Genomic DNA, 17,400 nt, shown 5'->3' on the forward strand with positions numbered 1-17,400 from the left:
ATATAAATATTCATGGAAATATTTCTATGAGTCACAGAGAGAGACTACATCAAGATGAAAAGTTCAGATGTGTATCCGAACTTCATCAAAGTGATTTTAGGATAGGAAGTGGGATTTGAGAGTGGGCAGCTTTCAGGGGCAGTCTGCAGAAAAGCCTTTTCCACCAGAACCTAAATTTGGTCTTATGGGTGACCCAGCAAATTCTCTAATAATAAATGAGGTTTGTTCTTCTTTAGTCAGAGAACATCAGACAATTCTAAGTGGAAAAGCAGAGGAGAGATTCCTCCAGCTTTTAGAACAGAAGCCAGTCCCAAGCAGCCAGTGAGGGTTTTGCAGTTGCTTTCTGCAACTTTCTTTATATTGCCTGGAGCTGGAGGTGCTTGTTATGGAGGCAAAATACAGTAGATAAAGGAATAGAAAGGATGTGATGGCCTGTGAACAAAATAGGTTTCAAAGAAGAGGCTGCATTCCTTGTTTACTTCCTGGTGTACTTGCAGGAGTAACTGCCCTTCTCTGGAAACTGTTGGGTAAGACCTGGACCTTTAAATATTTTAAGGCAGGTTGCTTTGTGCAGTTTTAGACAACCTATAAAACTATGGCAGTTGATATCCACTCATCCAGTGTCACCTCTGTGGCTGGGACAGCTGGACAAGATGGTCCTCCCACTTGCAGGGCAATCTCCTAGAAAACATGGGGGGCCTTAGGGAGTGACTCTTACTGGGGTGGAAGGGCCTGAAGTGTATGGCCTTACAAATTTGATGCAAAAGTCATGTATTTTTAAGGTGATTTGGAAATGGCTGACATCTTTTTTTTTTTTTTTTTTTTTTTTTTTTTTTTTTTTTTTTTTTTTTTTTTTTTTTTTTTTTTTTTTTTTTTTTTTTAAATGTCAGCAATAGAAAGGAGGTCTTTGCAGCTGGTTGAATTGTGATGAGTTAATTTGTTCCCATCTTAATGTTTGTTTTTAATTATGCTGGAAATATTATTCTGTTGTAGGACTTAAGTGTTAAGCATGGCTAGAACTCTTGCCCAAATTACTATTTAGCTGCTAAATAAATCTAATGAAAAATAAATCGTGTGTACCTGGACCTTAATAAAGCCTGGGTTAGCAATATCCTTCTCCCCCTGGTTAGAATATCATGTACTGTCTGGCATAAAGCTGGAGTTAAATAGCAGAAAAAATTGGTTAATGAAGTTGTGTTTCCTTTTTTACCCTCTTGATTCAAGAGGTGTCCAAGTTCCCACACTGTAATGTCCGTCCTCTTTTGACTTCTGAACAGGTGAAACTTTTGAACAAGTTAACTTGCATCTGGATTTGAATTTTAGACACTGATGCTTGGAGGAGAGAGCTTTGTGAGGAGTGGTGTTGAGGATAGAATGAACTGCTAAGTTTGGTCCAAGATTTTACCTATATTTAAAACATGTTAAGTCTGGAGTGATTCAATCTCTGCTCTCTGATTGAGGAAATTCCTTATTTTTTAGCTCTGTGATAGAAAATATTATAGCCATGAAAATCCGACCTTTTATAAAAACTACTACTGTTGTGGGGCTTTTTTTTGTCTCCATTGCCATAGAAGTTGCAACAGAATTGACCTCTCTGTAAATTCTGTTTCATTTCCATTTTTAAAAAACTTTTCATGTTATCAAAAAAAAGCTAGAAACAACTATCATATTAGAATATTAGTTGAGAATAACTTTCTGCTCTAGTGTTTTCTAGAATACATCTCAAAAACAGTAGTTCTGAATGGTATGAATCTCATCACCTACCCTAATAAAGGGCTAATTCGTAGAATTGTAGAATCATAATTCTGAAACCTACTGATGTCATCTTCAACAACTAGTTTGCTTCTGCTTTTTTATTGCTGTAAATGTAATGAGCTCCTATTTCTTCCATTTGAGGCTAGTTGCAGTTGCCCATTTCCATCTGCTGAAACTCCTTAGTTTCTATCACCCTGTCACACAAGTCAAAAAATAAAATTAATTTTGTGTCATATTGAAAATGTAAAAGCTATACGTACCAATTGTTTAGCCAGGCTCTTATAGTGCAGTTTATATTTCCCAAAGGTTTTGTGAGGTTCTTTCCTATATGTGATTAATAAACAGAATTTCCCATATATGAAGTTAATTTAAATGAAAATGTAATTCCCTTTAAAATACTTTTTTTTTTTTTTCCTTCCATCAAAACATGTATAAGCTGTCATAGTTCTATATATGCAGCAGCAAGAAAGGGATCTTTGTCCTGTCTTCCTGCTATAAGTAAAATTTGAAACCTCTTGCAAGAATTCCACTGTGGACACAGAAAGCCTTCCAGGAACAGAAAAGCCTTTTACACCTTTACAGCTGCTCATTGCTTAGGGTAGGATAACACAGAACATCTCTGCAAGACACAGGATCCCCCAACACCACAGAGTACATGGGGAGGAAGTGGAAAAATGTCTGTTCTAGAAACGATTCAGAAGATGCTATCAAAAGGAAAGGTAACAGCCAAAATAAAAACCTCACACTCTGTGATAAAGGCTGCTTGAAGCAGAAATGTCAAGGGTTTAGCTTTTTTTCTTTACCACTGTTCCTCTTGTCTATATTTGAATACATGTTTGTGAATGTGGGTTATTTGTTTTAAAGTCTCTTTCTTCCTTATCAAAGGCTGTCTTCAGACTTCATTCTGATTTTGCTGGAATGCTGCATTTAGTAATGTAAATGTGATTCTTCCCTGAAGCAGCTGCAAAGAGTGGCACAATTCTGTCTGTGCTTGCATCAGTAGTGCACATTAGCACAGAAAGATAGTGACTGATGGATGGAAGGAGTGGCTCAGTTAATATGTACTAGGTTGTGGCCCCATCCCTTCAGCTCTAGGACATCAGTTTGCACCCAACCCTGGTTAAATTCCACTGTCCAGCTAGAGGGGCGGAGCAGGACAACCCAAAGCTAACAGAAGTAGGTGAGCAGGACATGATGACAGAATAAGAAGTTGGTGGATCTACTGTAGCCTTAACAAGCCTGTAAGTGAACAGCACTCCCCTTTCTAGATCTCGGTACGAGCATGGTTAGATGTCAAGTTCTGCTCTTGCATGTAGTTCCTTGGTGGGCAAGGAGATAATGGAATTTAATTGATGGACCCAGCCTATCAATCAATTTTTGAAGCCTTATTTATTTGTCCTCTGAAGTGATTCCTTAAAAAAACAAGCCTCTCAGGTCTCACAGATTTGAAGAAGACTCCTCTGCCCACCACGACCCCTGTGCTCCTTCCAGCTCCCCAATACCTCACATGTTCCCAGCTCACCATCCTACAACTTCTCCATCTGCCAGGGGTGCCCTCTTGCCTTAGTCTGGGTGAGTTGATTTCACTGCACAGAGCCAGGGAGTGCAAGGGGGTGTTACTCATGGTGTTGTGCCATTAGGAAGCACTGTCCAAAATACATGGCCCTGCTGCAAGACCTTATATGGAGGTCACATGAAACTGGAACTGTAGGTACTATGAAAGATCTGGGGGAAACAGCGACTAAAAGGATTAAAATTCCCTAGTCTAATTTACCTGCTCCTTTTTCCCAAGGGAAATAAAAACCCCAGGGGTTTTTCAAGTCCTGAACCTGACTATAAGAATTATGGGGATTTTGTTTTCCCTCCGGTGGGGGCATGGAAACCATACTATGAACCTATGATTAATCACAACAAACCAGCAGCTCACGGCTAGAATACTAACTATGGAATATGCAAGCAATGATTTTGTGATCAATCTGCAAGGGTATTTTTTTAAGGAAAAAAAACCAAAAAAAAAACAAAAAAAACCCCCAAAAACCTGCCAAAAATGTGTTGAGTATTTTCAAATAATGAGTACATTTGAGGAAATTTTGATTTTGCTCAGGGACCATCTGTGAGCAGAGAAAGGGACTAAATTCTTTCCGCAAATTACTGGCTGCAAATTATTTTCTCAGCACTAGTTGAAAATGTTGCAACCGCACAGCTGAAAATGTATTATTAAGCTGAGAACTTGGGATTTAGAGAAGAGAGACAGTGAATTCTTTTCTTTTTGATGGTTTTTTTTTTTAGGCGTCCCATGGCACATGAGGCACCTTCCACTGGAAACATCAGGATGTTCAAAAGGAGCACACCCAAGCTGAAGTACCCCAATATGATGGACAAGGATAAATTTTAGAGCATATTCATGTGGGAGCATCTGCTGATGTGTAAGGGGTGGGTTTTGTTTACGAAAATAAACTATCTTGGCTGCTGACGTAGGAATATATTGTAACTAAAATCTGCTTAATGGATTTTAAGCAAGAGAATATGATGGTTTGGAGCTCAGATGGTTATTCATCTCTGGGATTGCCATGGCTGGCAAAGCTCTGAATTGGGCATTCGATCAGGGACTGGCCCAAAATTATAGAGTGAAGAGTGAGTTTCCTAGCTGGGCCCTGTGGAGAGCAGTCTTTTCATTTCACCAAAGTGGGGAGTGAGATAGATGGGGGCATTTCAAAATGTGCTTCATGGACCATCACTGTATTGGAGGTCACTTCCAGGCTGCATGCAGCTGCATCACACAGGTGGCTGCTTGCTGCCAACCCTCCGTCTGCCCCTGGTGCTGGCCATCCTTCCCAGAGGCAGAACCTAGCAAAATGAAACACATGACTCTTGGCACACAGGATTCAGATTTTAGAAATATGGGGTGTGACATGGAACTCGAATTAAAGCCATAATTTTTGAAATATGTTTTCTATTAGGGAATGTTCTCAGGAACAGATTTTGTGTATGTATGTATGTAACACTTGATTCAATGTGTATTTTATTTTGACAAAAATGAAGTGTTTTTCATTTAAACTCTTTCGTCTTCTGTTCTATAATATGCCACGGAATACATTTTCTAGAAGTATCTTATGAAAAATAATCTTATGAAGGAAAACTAGAGATATTTTTCCTCACTCCTAGTTTCCCCCAAGAAATTCTGGCTAAATTGACCTAATTTCATGTCACTTTTTGATTCCAGTGGAACAGCAAGGCCTGCTGTAATAAGCCCTGTAATCACCACTCACTCACTTTACTGTAACCAAAAAAAGGATCAGACTGAATGTTGTGAAATAATCCCATTATCTTTCAGTTAATTTAATTCAGGAATACTTTAATCAAGCTGAGTGTAGGCCAAAATGCCTACCTGAAGACCCCAGAGAGGTTCAGATCTCAGTAAAAATTTTGCAGATTAGTTCAAGCCTCGGAACTTTCCAACTCTTGAAGCTGTGGCTGAGCCCTAATGGGTAATGAAAATAAGGTGAAATTATCTCACCTGTCTCACATGTGATTCCTATGCCTTTCTGTAATCTATATGAGGTGAGACTCAACTCTCATTTCTTAACCTAAACAGGCCTGAACTGGTCTCCTTCTCAATTTGGAGTGATAGCTGGTTGCAGATCAAAATACTGAAGTGGGGGTCCAAATCCAGAAGTGGAACTAATTTATATTCCTGTGTAGGTGATGGAGAGAATTGCCAGGGAGATTCCAAGGGTTGCTACTTCAGTCTGAGATGGGAGAGTTATTGGAAGAATATGTTAAAATAGAATTCAGCAACATTACATAAAAATTCTTCTTTTTGAACTGCTTGCATTTACTGCCTGTTACCCCACCCTCCTCAAAAGCCAAAAATAATGTTTTACTTTTTTCTTTGCTTTTTTCCCCTCCTTTTCTCTCTCTTTTTCTTCCTTTCTTTGCTTCATTCCTTCCTTCCTTGACTGCTTCCAGGAATAGACCTCTGAATTCCTTTATTCTCTATGCTGGATTTTAAGTGATGAGAAGCATCTCATCTCTGAAAGTGTTAGTGGTAGGAGGTCATTTACTATTTCAAGGGGCATGTATAATGATAATATCAATACTAATAGTAATCTACTCATGGCTTTGAAGGAATACCCCTTCTGGGACCTTACTTCTACACCCCAGAAAGTGACTTCACTCTTGTGAAACAATGTAGAGTATCTGAAAGAGTGAGGAAGAGGCAGAAGCTGAAGCAATTGAATAAACTGGTGTGAAAATACCCGAAGAGTAGGAAGAGAGAAGGAAAGGATTAGAGCAGTCAAGAAGACAGAGGGACTTTGGAGGCAAGAGGGAAAAGTGCTGGGGAAAATTAAGAAAAAAAAAAGGGAAAAGATGACAGCATGTGGGCATGAGAAAGGAATGTAGAGGACAAAGAGAAAGCAAAGAGGTGTGTGTATGTGTGGAAGGAGACATCAGAAGAGGCAGTTACAGAAAGTAGTGAAGTTGTCTAACATATAGAGATGGTAAGTGACATGTTTGTTTGAATTCTGGGGCTGCTCAGCCTGGCTGCACTCTGGTTTCTGCCTTTGATCAGCTGCATAGCAGGCTAGTGTCAGATCAGAAAGCAAATGAGATGATAAAGCAGCTGAAGCTGCACTGAGTTTTACAGCAGCAGAGTGACAGGGGGTGGGAGAGACTGTTGAAAGAGGGGAATGCTCTCTGAGCTTTAATTCACAGTCTTGGTGGTGAAGGAGGCTGCCTCCCCTGCTGAGAGGTTGTGAATGGCCAGAGCTAGAAGCTCCATTGCACTGGTCACATACAGAAAAAGGACCTGTCTCTACATGCTGGTACCATTGTCATCAATGGTCTTGCGAGCTGTAAGCCTGGTTGAAGCATCAAAAGGGGTTAGTAGGCAGACAGAGTGATTAAAAATATTGATGACCGCTTTAGCTCTGCCTGCTTTAGCTCTGCTTGCTATCCAGCTTTTGGGCTTGCTGTGGCTAGCAGAAATGCAGGCAACTGTGAGAAGCTTTCCTCTGGCTGGCACGTATCAGCTATTGGTTAGGGGTAAATGGACAGAAAAGGGAGGCTTTGCTCAGGAGAGGAATGGTGGCCATCCCACTAACCACCTTCGAGAGTCACTGGGGTTGTCACTGTCTCAGGAAACCTCTGTTGTCTTGGAGGAGAGGGCAGTGGGAATGACTGATCTGAGGGTGGGAATTCAGGACTGCAGAGACAAAAGAGAAAAGACTAGGCTCTCCAGCAGCCAGCTTGATTCAGCTACACACTGATTGCACTGCCATTGTCTCGTAACTCCTGGTGCAGTATCTAAGCAAAAGCCTTGGAGGCAGGGCCTAGAGAGAGGGTCCACAGAAGGACCACAAAGAGGATCAAAGGGCTGGAGCACCTCTGCTATGCAGACAGGCTGAAGGAGTTGGGACTATTCAGCCTGGAGAAGAGAAGGCTCCAGGGACAGCTTATAGCAGCCTTTCAATATCTGAAGGGGGCCTAAAGGAATGCTGGGGAGGGACTTTTTACTGGGTTATGTAGTAAAGGACAAGCGGTAATGGTTTTAAACTGGAAAAGGGGAGATTTAGTTTAGATAACGGAAGAAATTCTTCACCATGAGGGTAGTAAGACACTAGAATAGGTTACCCAGAGAGGTTGTGAAAGCCCTGTCCCTGGAGGTGTTCAAGGCCAGGCTGGATGAGGTTTTGGGCAGCATAGACTAGCGTGAAGTGTCCGTACTCACACCAGGGAGGTTGGAACCTGATGATCTTTAAGATCCCTTCCAACCTTAACCATTCTATGATTCTACCCAGAAAGCATTACCATACTGGTCCATACAACCCCCTTCTTTCCAGTGTTAAATTACTCTGCCTTTTTTGTTCGCTGCCCTTGGATAGAGTACCTAATGGTGATCCATGAGAATATAAGCCCTGCTGCAATGAGACTCACCAAGTTCTACTCACACCTGGCACAGGGATACATGGCTGTGAAAAGAAGATGCTATTAATTAGCACTGCCCCACAAGGTTCCTCCCTACCTTGGAAAATCCTTGTCTCCTCCCAGTGTGAGAGAGCAGGCGCCTGTCCTGATGTGGCTACTCATATGCCAGACAGATGCTCTGAGGGCAGGTAGCTTCATATCTCTGCCTCATTTGTCTCAGCTTATAAAACGGAGTTGAAATGTTCTATCTTTGTTCCTTCTCACAGCATTACATTGCTACATTTTCCTGGCAGCAGAGTATATTCCGAGCAAGTTGTGTCCCAATTCAGGAATCCAAGTGCTCTAAACACTTCCTGGCACAGACGCTGGGTTTTTGACAGCTCCATCATGCCATTCCTGGAGTGAGGATTTCTACAGCAATGTTCTGGGGGTGGAGGTTGAAAGAAGTTTAGGATATCACAGAACTAATTAAATGCAAACTAGGCTGCCTGCAGAAAGCCTGTGTGCTGGTTACTATGTTTCTGGCAGGAACAGACTGGGAGAAGGGGGGTTGAGGGGATGCTGTTTGTTTTTTCAGTTTACAATGAAGATGCTGACAAAGTTTTGGTTACTCACCAGACTTTGAAATGTGGTTGAAACATGAATTCTTGCAGCCATAAAAATAAGAGAAGTGAGAAGAGGAGGTAGAGTTAGAATGGATGGATAGATTGGATAGAAAAGGAGAGTAGAGGGCTGCTTCTGGAGAACAAGACTTATAAGGACCAGCTGAGGGAACTGGGGGTGTTTAGCCTGGAGAAGAGGAAGCTGAGGGGAGACCTCAGTGCTCTCTACCACTACCTGAAAGGAAGGTGTAATGAGGTGGGGGTTGGTCTCTTGTCCCCAGTAACAAGAAACAGGACAAGAGGAAATTGTCTCAAGTTGTGCCAAGGGAGGTTTAGATTGGATAGTAGGAAAAATTGCTTCACTGAAAGGGTTAATAAACACTGAAACAAGCTGTCCAGGGACTTGTTTGAATCACCATCCCTGGAGATGTTTAAAAGACATGTAGATGTAGATGTGTAGATGTGGTGCTTAGGAATATGGTTTTACATTGGACTCAGTACGGTTAAGCTAATGGTTGGACTTGATGATCTTATAGATCCTTTCCAACCAGAACTATTGATTCTGTGATTGCTATCTCTGCTTTGCCTCCCAGATTACCCCCAATTAATATGGAGGTTTTGTGATCTCCTTTCAAAACAGTTTCTCATAAATTTCCTTGAATTGGAAACCTTTAGAGCACTTGAGTCTTGACAGAAACGTATGTTGTGCCCATGTCAGCTCCTTAAAAGCGTGGAGAAGTCCACTGGGGCCAGCAGGATTTTGTTTCCTTTGTTAGGGGAGAACTGAAAGAAGTAAATGAGCATGCAAACACATCTGCTTCCAGAATCACTAAATCTGTCCTTATTTCATTAGTCCTTTGTGGGTAATCAGAGGACACGTTAAGTGCGGCTTTCAGCTGCTTCACCTGAGCAACACTTGGGAGGATAATTAAGGACTCGCCTGAGAGAGTAAAGAGAAAAGCAGAAGAAAGAATGAAGGACTTTGAGAATGGAATGAATAAGGTAACTGGGATCACTTCAGGAGTGAAGCTGGCTTTGAAGAACACCCACTGAAGGTATTTAACCAGCTGGAATGAACACATTTCTCAAACGCCCATGTGGAAATCAATAGTGAGCTACCTGGAGCTGCTTTCATGTAAATCCCTAGGAAAAAGAGAATAGACTAGTTCAAAGAATGGGACTTCAGTGATGAAATGCCATGCTTTAAACACTGTCCTGGATCTTGACACAACCTGGCCAGTGACAGGCCAGAGGGAATAACAACCATCAGAGGAAGCATGGGGCAGGGAAATCTTGCAGGCACCACTCGGTAGAGTATAGCTTTCAGGAAATCCCATCAAGCACAGGACAAGTTAGAGCTGTACCAGATGGTTTGAGATCTACGAGAGTGGCAGCTATAAATGTGGAGGACATGGTGCCAGGTGCACTGAATAAGGATGGCCAGGATGATTTAGAGACAACGTGCCACCTGTCACAAGCAAGGGGTGTCCAGCCAGCTGGCAACCTCTGCCATGACATCCCAAGGCATGTGTGCTAAAGGGTGAGCACTCTGTGCCAGCGGTGAGGCAGGATGGAAAGCCAGCAGGCAGGGATGCCCGCAGGCCAGTCCAAGTGCAAGCAGGGACTGCTGGCAGGTTGTGGCTGACCCTGCAGTTCCCTCACAGTGCTGGAGAGATGTGTGTGTTCACATGGAGGAGGCACAAAGTGAGGGCAGGCCAACAGTCCAGGACTTCAACCAGGTCAAGAGTTTTTCTGCCTCCCCTTGCTCCTTTGCTGCATAGCTGTCACTGCCTGAGTTCCCTGGTATCCTTGCTTGCCCCCCGCCCATCCCTGGTTGCAGCCCTCTGCTGAGAACGTGAGCAGTGGCAGTGTCCCAACAGGAGACTGAGAGCCCAGAAGAGGGAGAGAATAGGGCGTTTAAACTCATGGTTGGCATATCCAAATAGTCCAGGGCATAGACACAGCTGCAACGGGCTCCTCGCCACATGGAGAAAATACCATGCTGGCACAAGTCTTTACAGAAGGTGGGAGCATTTCAGAAGGGCACAATGTCTCCTGCCTTCTCCAAAGTCCCTAGCAGAGAACGAAGTTACTCAACTCTCCATTGCTCACCATCTTGCACAGGCTGTACCCATTGCACAGCCTGGAGCTCACCCCTCCCTGCTGGAAACCTCTTCCCCTTAATGATAACGTCGCACTTTAACGAACGACAATTTCTCTGACAGCAGAAAATAAATGGGGAACACTCTCAGTCTGAAGTTTGTATTGAATTAAATATTACAGCATTGATCGGGTTATTCATTTAGCATCTCACTCAATAAACATCTCTTGCAGCCCATGTTTCTCCATTTATCTTACCTTGTCGGGAAACCTGCACTTACCCACCATGCTCGGCACTGCTGCCCAGCTGAGGCGGGGAAGAGGGAGGATGCATGGCCCAGGAAAGCTGCATTCAGCATTTCTTCCAAAGACTAAGAGTTCTGCTTGAGACTCACAAAATAACCCAGAGCTCTGGTCTGTGGAGGGGTGGTACTTACCTCTCTCAGAGCTAGCTCAGGACAATACAGACTTCCAGAATCTCTGCTGAGTGGTGACTCAAGCTCAAAACTCAGAACAACCTGGAGAGAGCAACTAGCAAGGAAGACTCCTGCAGCACTGAGGGCTTATCTATAACCTGTGCACGTGTTTCTCCAGGGGCTCTTATTTTAATGCCCCCAGTAAGTCATTTCTGAGACCAAAAGAATACAAAACCTAGTCTGATCCTGTTACATAATCAGGAGAGTTACAAGAGGACCAGAGCTGTTTTAAACTTCACCCCTTAGAAAACACTTACAAAGCTAGAAAGCCCCATAAAAATGTCAATGCAAATGCAAGCTCTCAGTGATTTGGGTTTAGGCAGTGTAAGCAGTGAATCCACTCTCATAAGCACAGAATGGACATAGCCTGTAAAATGCTTGGCAGGCTTCTGGGCTCCATAAGTAATCCAGGAGCCATTCTGGGAGATGGAATGCAATCACTAGGACTAGTTGATACCAATTTATTTAGTGAATTTGTTTTATTCTGCTCAAGATCTGATCGTGGCTGCCCAAATTTGTTTGTTGATTGTGTTTGTTCATTGCATTATTTCTGCAGGTAAATTATAGCCTATTAATCATGTTTATTATGACAGTACCTAGGGATTGACCAAGAATGCACCCCCTCTGCTTGTTTTCTGGGTAGTGTGCAAAGACAGAATAATAGGCAATCCGTGGCCTCATTTATGTTTGAATTGAGTGCTTTGATTATTTGCTGTTTGTCAGTTGTTGGCCGCTTAAGTTGTTTAGCATTCTTTTTTTCCTTAAACCTGGTAACACAAGCTCTTCAAGTAAGAATTAAATGCTACAAGCAAGTCACTGGAGCTTTAGTTTTCTCAGAAGGTGGGTGGTGGGTTGGGATAGTGAAGGTGAGAAAATTCACTGAGAAGAGAGAAAGAACAGTTGGACCACAATTTTTCCAAGTAGTTGCCTGCCTTGCTAACTGGAGGAGTGGGAGAGCTGTAGGCAATAATGACCTCGTGTTCTTTTTCCTCTTTTTTCTCTCATCACACTCTTTTGTTGCATGTACCTGTATAAGAAAAACCCAGTATGTCATAGCTTAAGACAGATTCTTTCTTATTTGTTTTGTTGTTGGTGTTTTTTTGTTTTGTTTTTAAATAAAGGTACTCAAAGCAACTGTCTCATCCTCAGCTCAGCTCTAACTGTTTCAACTATGTCACTTGGCTCCCCCAGCATCAACATTGTTCCTTGATGGTACACGTTTTCTGGAACATCCTTTGCTGCAAAAGCTAGGGTTGTTGTACAGGTCTGAAGATGTGCCTTACCCAGCTGATAAGACACATGTTCCTACAGCATTTGAAGGTCTGATAAAGCCACTCCCTTGTTTCCTGTCTTCCCTACATCCAACATGGGTTGCAACTGACTGTTTTCCTTAAGTCTGCTTTGTGAAGTGAGCCTCCATCTTTGCATTGTGTTAGACCCTGTTAGAGAAGAGACCTACGTCTCTTCTCCTCCTTTTTTTAATGCTTTTCCATGTCTTCTATTCACTTCTCAGCACCTTTCAAACATGGACGCACAAATCTGTGCCTAAAACTTCGTGGGTTGGTTTTGGGGGGTTTTTTTGTGTGTGTTTGTTTGTTTGTTTGTTTTCCAGTGGGTAACAATCTAATTTCTTTTTATTCAGACAAAAACTCTTGAACTGGAATTCCCTGAAATGTCCAAGGAGCCCAAACAGGTTAAACCAAACTCATGCCTAGCAAGTTCCTGTTCACTTCAGTTTTTCACATAAAGCTGACCCCAAATAATAAGATTTTCTACCAACAAAAATATAAAAATTAAGAACTTATCCCCTTAGAATTTCAAACTGGATGCCAAATTTCCACTTGAAAAGTATACTTAAAGTATTTTACTTCAAACTTGCAAAGTTAGAACTTATTATGGTGCCACAGTGGGAAATGTAGCTCTTCAGCCCTTCATGCTAGGATGTCCTAAGCAAGACCCTCTCCCAGAGGAGAACAGAGGAAAGCTCAACACCCATAAGGCCCTACAGCAGCATCCAAGGCATAACACTTCTTTTTGCATTCATTTACTTCTTAAATTTTAGTTACTGAACATCCTAGTGTAAACAATCTCTTTGACAACCTCATGTATTCAAAATGAGAATTTTGCTGGGTATACAAGTCAGCTCCTTAAATCTTGTGTTGTCCTCAGCTTTCCTCTTTCTCTTTCTCTCTTTCTCTTAAAGCTGACCAATGCAAAACATTCTTTGACAGTTTTCTGATGCTTGTTATTTATGTACTGCTCCACACTGTTCAGCGCCTCAGTTTCTTTTCCAGATATACAGTGAACCTTGGTGAATGCAATGGGTTGGAGTTGAGAGAAGCAGAGGGAGGATTGATCCCAGAGGATGCCATGATCAGCAGAGCTCTCAGTTTGAAGTTCTGGAGTTGGAGGGCTGTGTTCCCTGATGGACTGGAAATAACTGCAGGTATGAAACTTGACATTAATGCATTGCGGTTTAAAGCCTTTTGTGTTCACAAATCAGGAGTCATCAAAGCTACACAGCACAGTGAAGTGTGCACACTGAAACAAGTAGGTGCTCTTTGTCTGGAGAGGGAATAGAAGCATTTAAAATTATCCCCTTGAAGAACAGTTCTTCCTGGTGCTTATTTGATTTTGCGATACATATACAAAGTATTCAAGCTAAATGCCTTTGTTAGCTCAATTACTGCAGTTTACTTACCAAGGCTCTGTTAAATGCTTTCAAGCACAGGTCCCTTCTGTACCATTAAAAGAAGCTTTCCATTTCTATGATACTGTATTAAGCTTCACACTTCCACTCCCTAGTGGACTTTGTAACTGGATCCTAATACATCCCATTATACAAACCAAATAGATGGGGTAGGGTTGTGCTACAGAGGACTTTTAGAATCCACTGTTCTAAATTTCTTGAAGCAGTACATTTTGTGCCACTCCTCATTTCCTGGTTTTTCCAAACTCAGTCATAAGCCTGGTTATTTTACCTGACACTACGTTTTTCACGTTTGCCCCATCATGTTTAACACGGGGCTGGGATGAAGGGAAGCAAGGCACAGTCTTCTCTAAGGAGACTCTCTGACCCACTTACTGTGTCAGCTCTTGATCCTGCATCCTTGAGCAGTACCGCAGGCAGCCAAGTGGCCTGTGAGTTGTAGAGCTGTAATGACAAGGGAATAATTGTTAGTGATAGTAGGATGCAAGGAGAACTTTGAATTCTTCTGCTAAGTCCGTGGCAGAGAGCCCTCCCCGAACATCTGTGGGCAGTCCTTCCCTGTGTGAAGAGGAATGAAACTATATCCCCAGCTGCAACTCTGTTGCAGTTCCTCCAGTGCCACAGGACCTGCTTCTCTGTCAGCTGGTGTCTCAGAGCATTAGCTGTTTGCAAACATGGTGCTACCCACGTGTTTATTCGCATTTTTCCCAAAGGCATATCTGCATATCCCTCAGGCACGTCACATTTTAAGTTTAAAAAGATCCTATGGAAATGTATGCAGGTTAAGAAACTTGTGACTGTGCTGTGCCTAAAAAAAATAATAAAAAAAATTAAAAATCCATTGACAAGGACTGGGCTGCAGTGTGACTGTAGTGACTAACCATGATGGAGGAAAACCAGCAGACACAGTGCAGGTGAATTGATCCGCCTGTACTTCCTAAAACAAAGTTTTCCTCTGTGGGGGTCTTCTACATTTTCTGAAGTGTGGGCCACCTCCTGTTTGTGAAGCTGCATTACAGATGCCTCGCCTTCCATTCAGAACCAGGGGAGATGTGTTTCTTCTCCTTGGCAATTTAATAATACCCCTGTGACTGCTCCAGTGATCACTTGCACGGGGAATTCATATGCTGAGGGTATTTTGTGTATTGTTAACATCGTTAAATGTGATTTAGCAGCTGGAAGCAAGGAGGAGAAGCTGGAACCACAAGACCATCAGATCTGCATTGCCTGTGTTTAACATCTGCGAGTTCAGAAATGGAGAGAAGAAAGAGCTTCTTAGAGATTCTCACCGGTATAAATCTGCCACAAGACAAATGAAGGGCTGCGGTAGGACTGCTTGGGTGAAGTTGCCCTTTTCTGCATGCAACTGAATCCTACCTGTCTGTGTGTAGGTATCCCCATGGCACCAAATAAAATAAAAAAATAATAATAAAAAAAAATAAACAAGGTAATCTCTACTTGGAAAGAGAAATATATCCTGTTTATAATGCATACTAGATGTATGTGCCATGTAAATTCCTCTGAAACATTTCATGAGGCAAAGAGACTTTTAAGTGAACAACAAACTCCAGACTATGCCTCAGACAATATAAGACAGACCATGGTCTCCTTTTCAGAGAGGTCCAGGGACAAAATAGAAATCTTTCCTGTGTAGTTCATGCAAACAGAAATTAGTTTGACTAGAAAGTAGTCCACTCTGCCAAGAGGCAAGACGAAAAGGTGAACTTCTTGACATGGTACTCAGGCCACCTTAATCTTTTCATCTGTTGTGTGTGTCCTCCTATAAAACTGGGATAATCTAGTGGGTGGGGAATGTTTTGAGGGAGCCTCCACTTTAAGCTAGTGGTAACAGCCCCCTTCCCTCTGAGATCTTACTACATGTGCCCCATCACAGCATTATCCAGATGCTTTCAGGAGGGAGGCACATCTACCCCCCTCTTTTGATGAAGCAAGTGAGGTGTGCGCATCACAAAGGAGTAGCTCTCTGGAAACTGCAGCCCTCAACCACAAACAGTCCAAGGAACAGGATGCCGTGCAGCAGGGCTGGGAAGCCTGCAATGTGGTTCAACAGTAGGCTGAACCAGCATTTGGCATCTTTGTACCTGGGTGGCAAATACAACAGTGACCAGGGCTGCTGCTACGGTACAACCCCCTAGCAATAATCAGAGCGTGTCAATGGGAGAAATCTTCCTGCAGGCTTCACTCTGGAATGGGGACTGACCATGCATGTTCTTTTGATGTTAAAACATTTGGTGTCCTGTTTTCTTTCTCATAACTGGCGTAAGGCAGGCATGCACTGCTTGTTGCATGCACAAGAGACATGTATAGCACCGTGTGCCAGCTAGCACCTGGTTCAGGTCACATTTACACAGCTGCATTCACTAGTACTGTACAGATATGGCACTAAAAGGCTTGCAGGTGCACAGCCCAAAACACTGCCATATTTTCCCTACTCTCTACTAATGCAGAATTATGGAAACCCTAACTATGAAGGACAGGGAGACAGCTTTTCTTTTTACTGGTACAGCATCATGAAGCCATTTGTGGTGATGGGAAATCCCTGCCTTAAGTATGTTGGGATTTTATGGCATGACATTGTTAGAGTAAGACCACTCTAGTGGAGTAGTAATCTGCAGTGGTTTTGCTGCTATAAATTACCCAGGCAGAAGCAAAATTTCACTTGGTCATGTTTCCTTCAAATTACCACCCATTCCCCCTGCTTCCAAAACTGGTCTTCCTATTGCCTGTTTGATATGCCTGAAGGTCTTGGCTTTGCAACCCATTGTTAGGTATGAACACTCTGGGAAAGGCACAGCTCCAACCTGAGGGTCTTCTCCCTGCAGTGGGAAGGAAGGCAATGGTGAGGATAAGCAGAATTCCCAGACAGGTGGTGAGCAGGGCAGGGAGGCAGCAGGTCCACCTGAGGTCTAGTGGGCCAAGCCCTCCCCTCCCAGGCCAGGCCCATCAGCAAGGAGGCTGTTTAGCTAATATATATTTTCCTCTTTAGTACACAATGGTAACCTGAATAAAAGGTTTGAATTACAAAGAAGGCTCACCCAGCACATTCTCTGAGCAATGACTGCCATTTGTGTCAAGAAAATAAAGGAGAGAGCAGGCTGGTGCACATGGGCAGGAGTGACTGAGAGTAAGGCAGAGTGGCGATTGAGGCAGTAAGCTGGAAGTGAGAAGCTTACCCTGCTGAAACGAAATTAAAGAAAGCCACAATGACAAAAGAAATTAGATTAAAAAAAAAAAAAAAAGTAAATTGTTATTATTGGAAAGTCGAGTGCTTTGTTCCAGCAACAAAGCAATATCGTTCACAAAAGCCTAATAACAATTGCCTCTCTTCCCCTTTCCTCTGGCTTCTCACCTGCCTTGCCATTCCCCACGGCCAGCTGGTGAGCCACTGCCAGCATGGAAGTGAGAGCTTACCCTGCTGAAACGAAATTAAAGAAAGCCACAATGAAAAAAGAAATTAGATTTAAAAAAAAAAAAAAAAGTAAATTGTTATTATTGGAAAGTCGAGTGCTTTGTTCCAGCAACAAAGCAATATCGTTCACAAAAGCCTAATAACAATTGCCTCTCTTCCCCTTTCCTCTGGCTTCTCACCTGCCTTGCCATTCCCCACGGCCAGCTGGTGAGCCACTGCCAGCAGAGGTGTGGGGGGCACAGGAGCCCCCCATGTGTGGGGGCCTGGTCTGTGGGGTGGAAGAGTCATGGGGCTGAGGCATCTGGCATCCCTCTAACTCACCGAGGACCTCATCCTTTCATTCCTGTTGCATCTCCTTTTGCTTCTCTTACTCTTCTCCTTTGCCTTTCTCTTTCTCTG

The sequence above is a fragment of the Chaetura pelagica genome, unplaced genomic scaffold (assembly GCF_000747805.2).
Source record: "Chaetura pelagica isolate M959 unplaced genomic scaffold, ChaPel_1.0 scaffold65, whole genome shotgun sequence".
Taxonomy (NCBI): Eukaryota; Metazoa; Chordata; class Aves; order Apodiformes; family Apodidae; genus Chaetura; species Chaetura pelagica.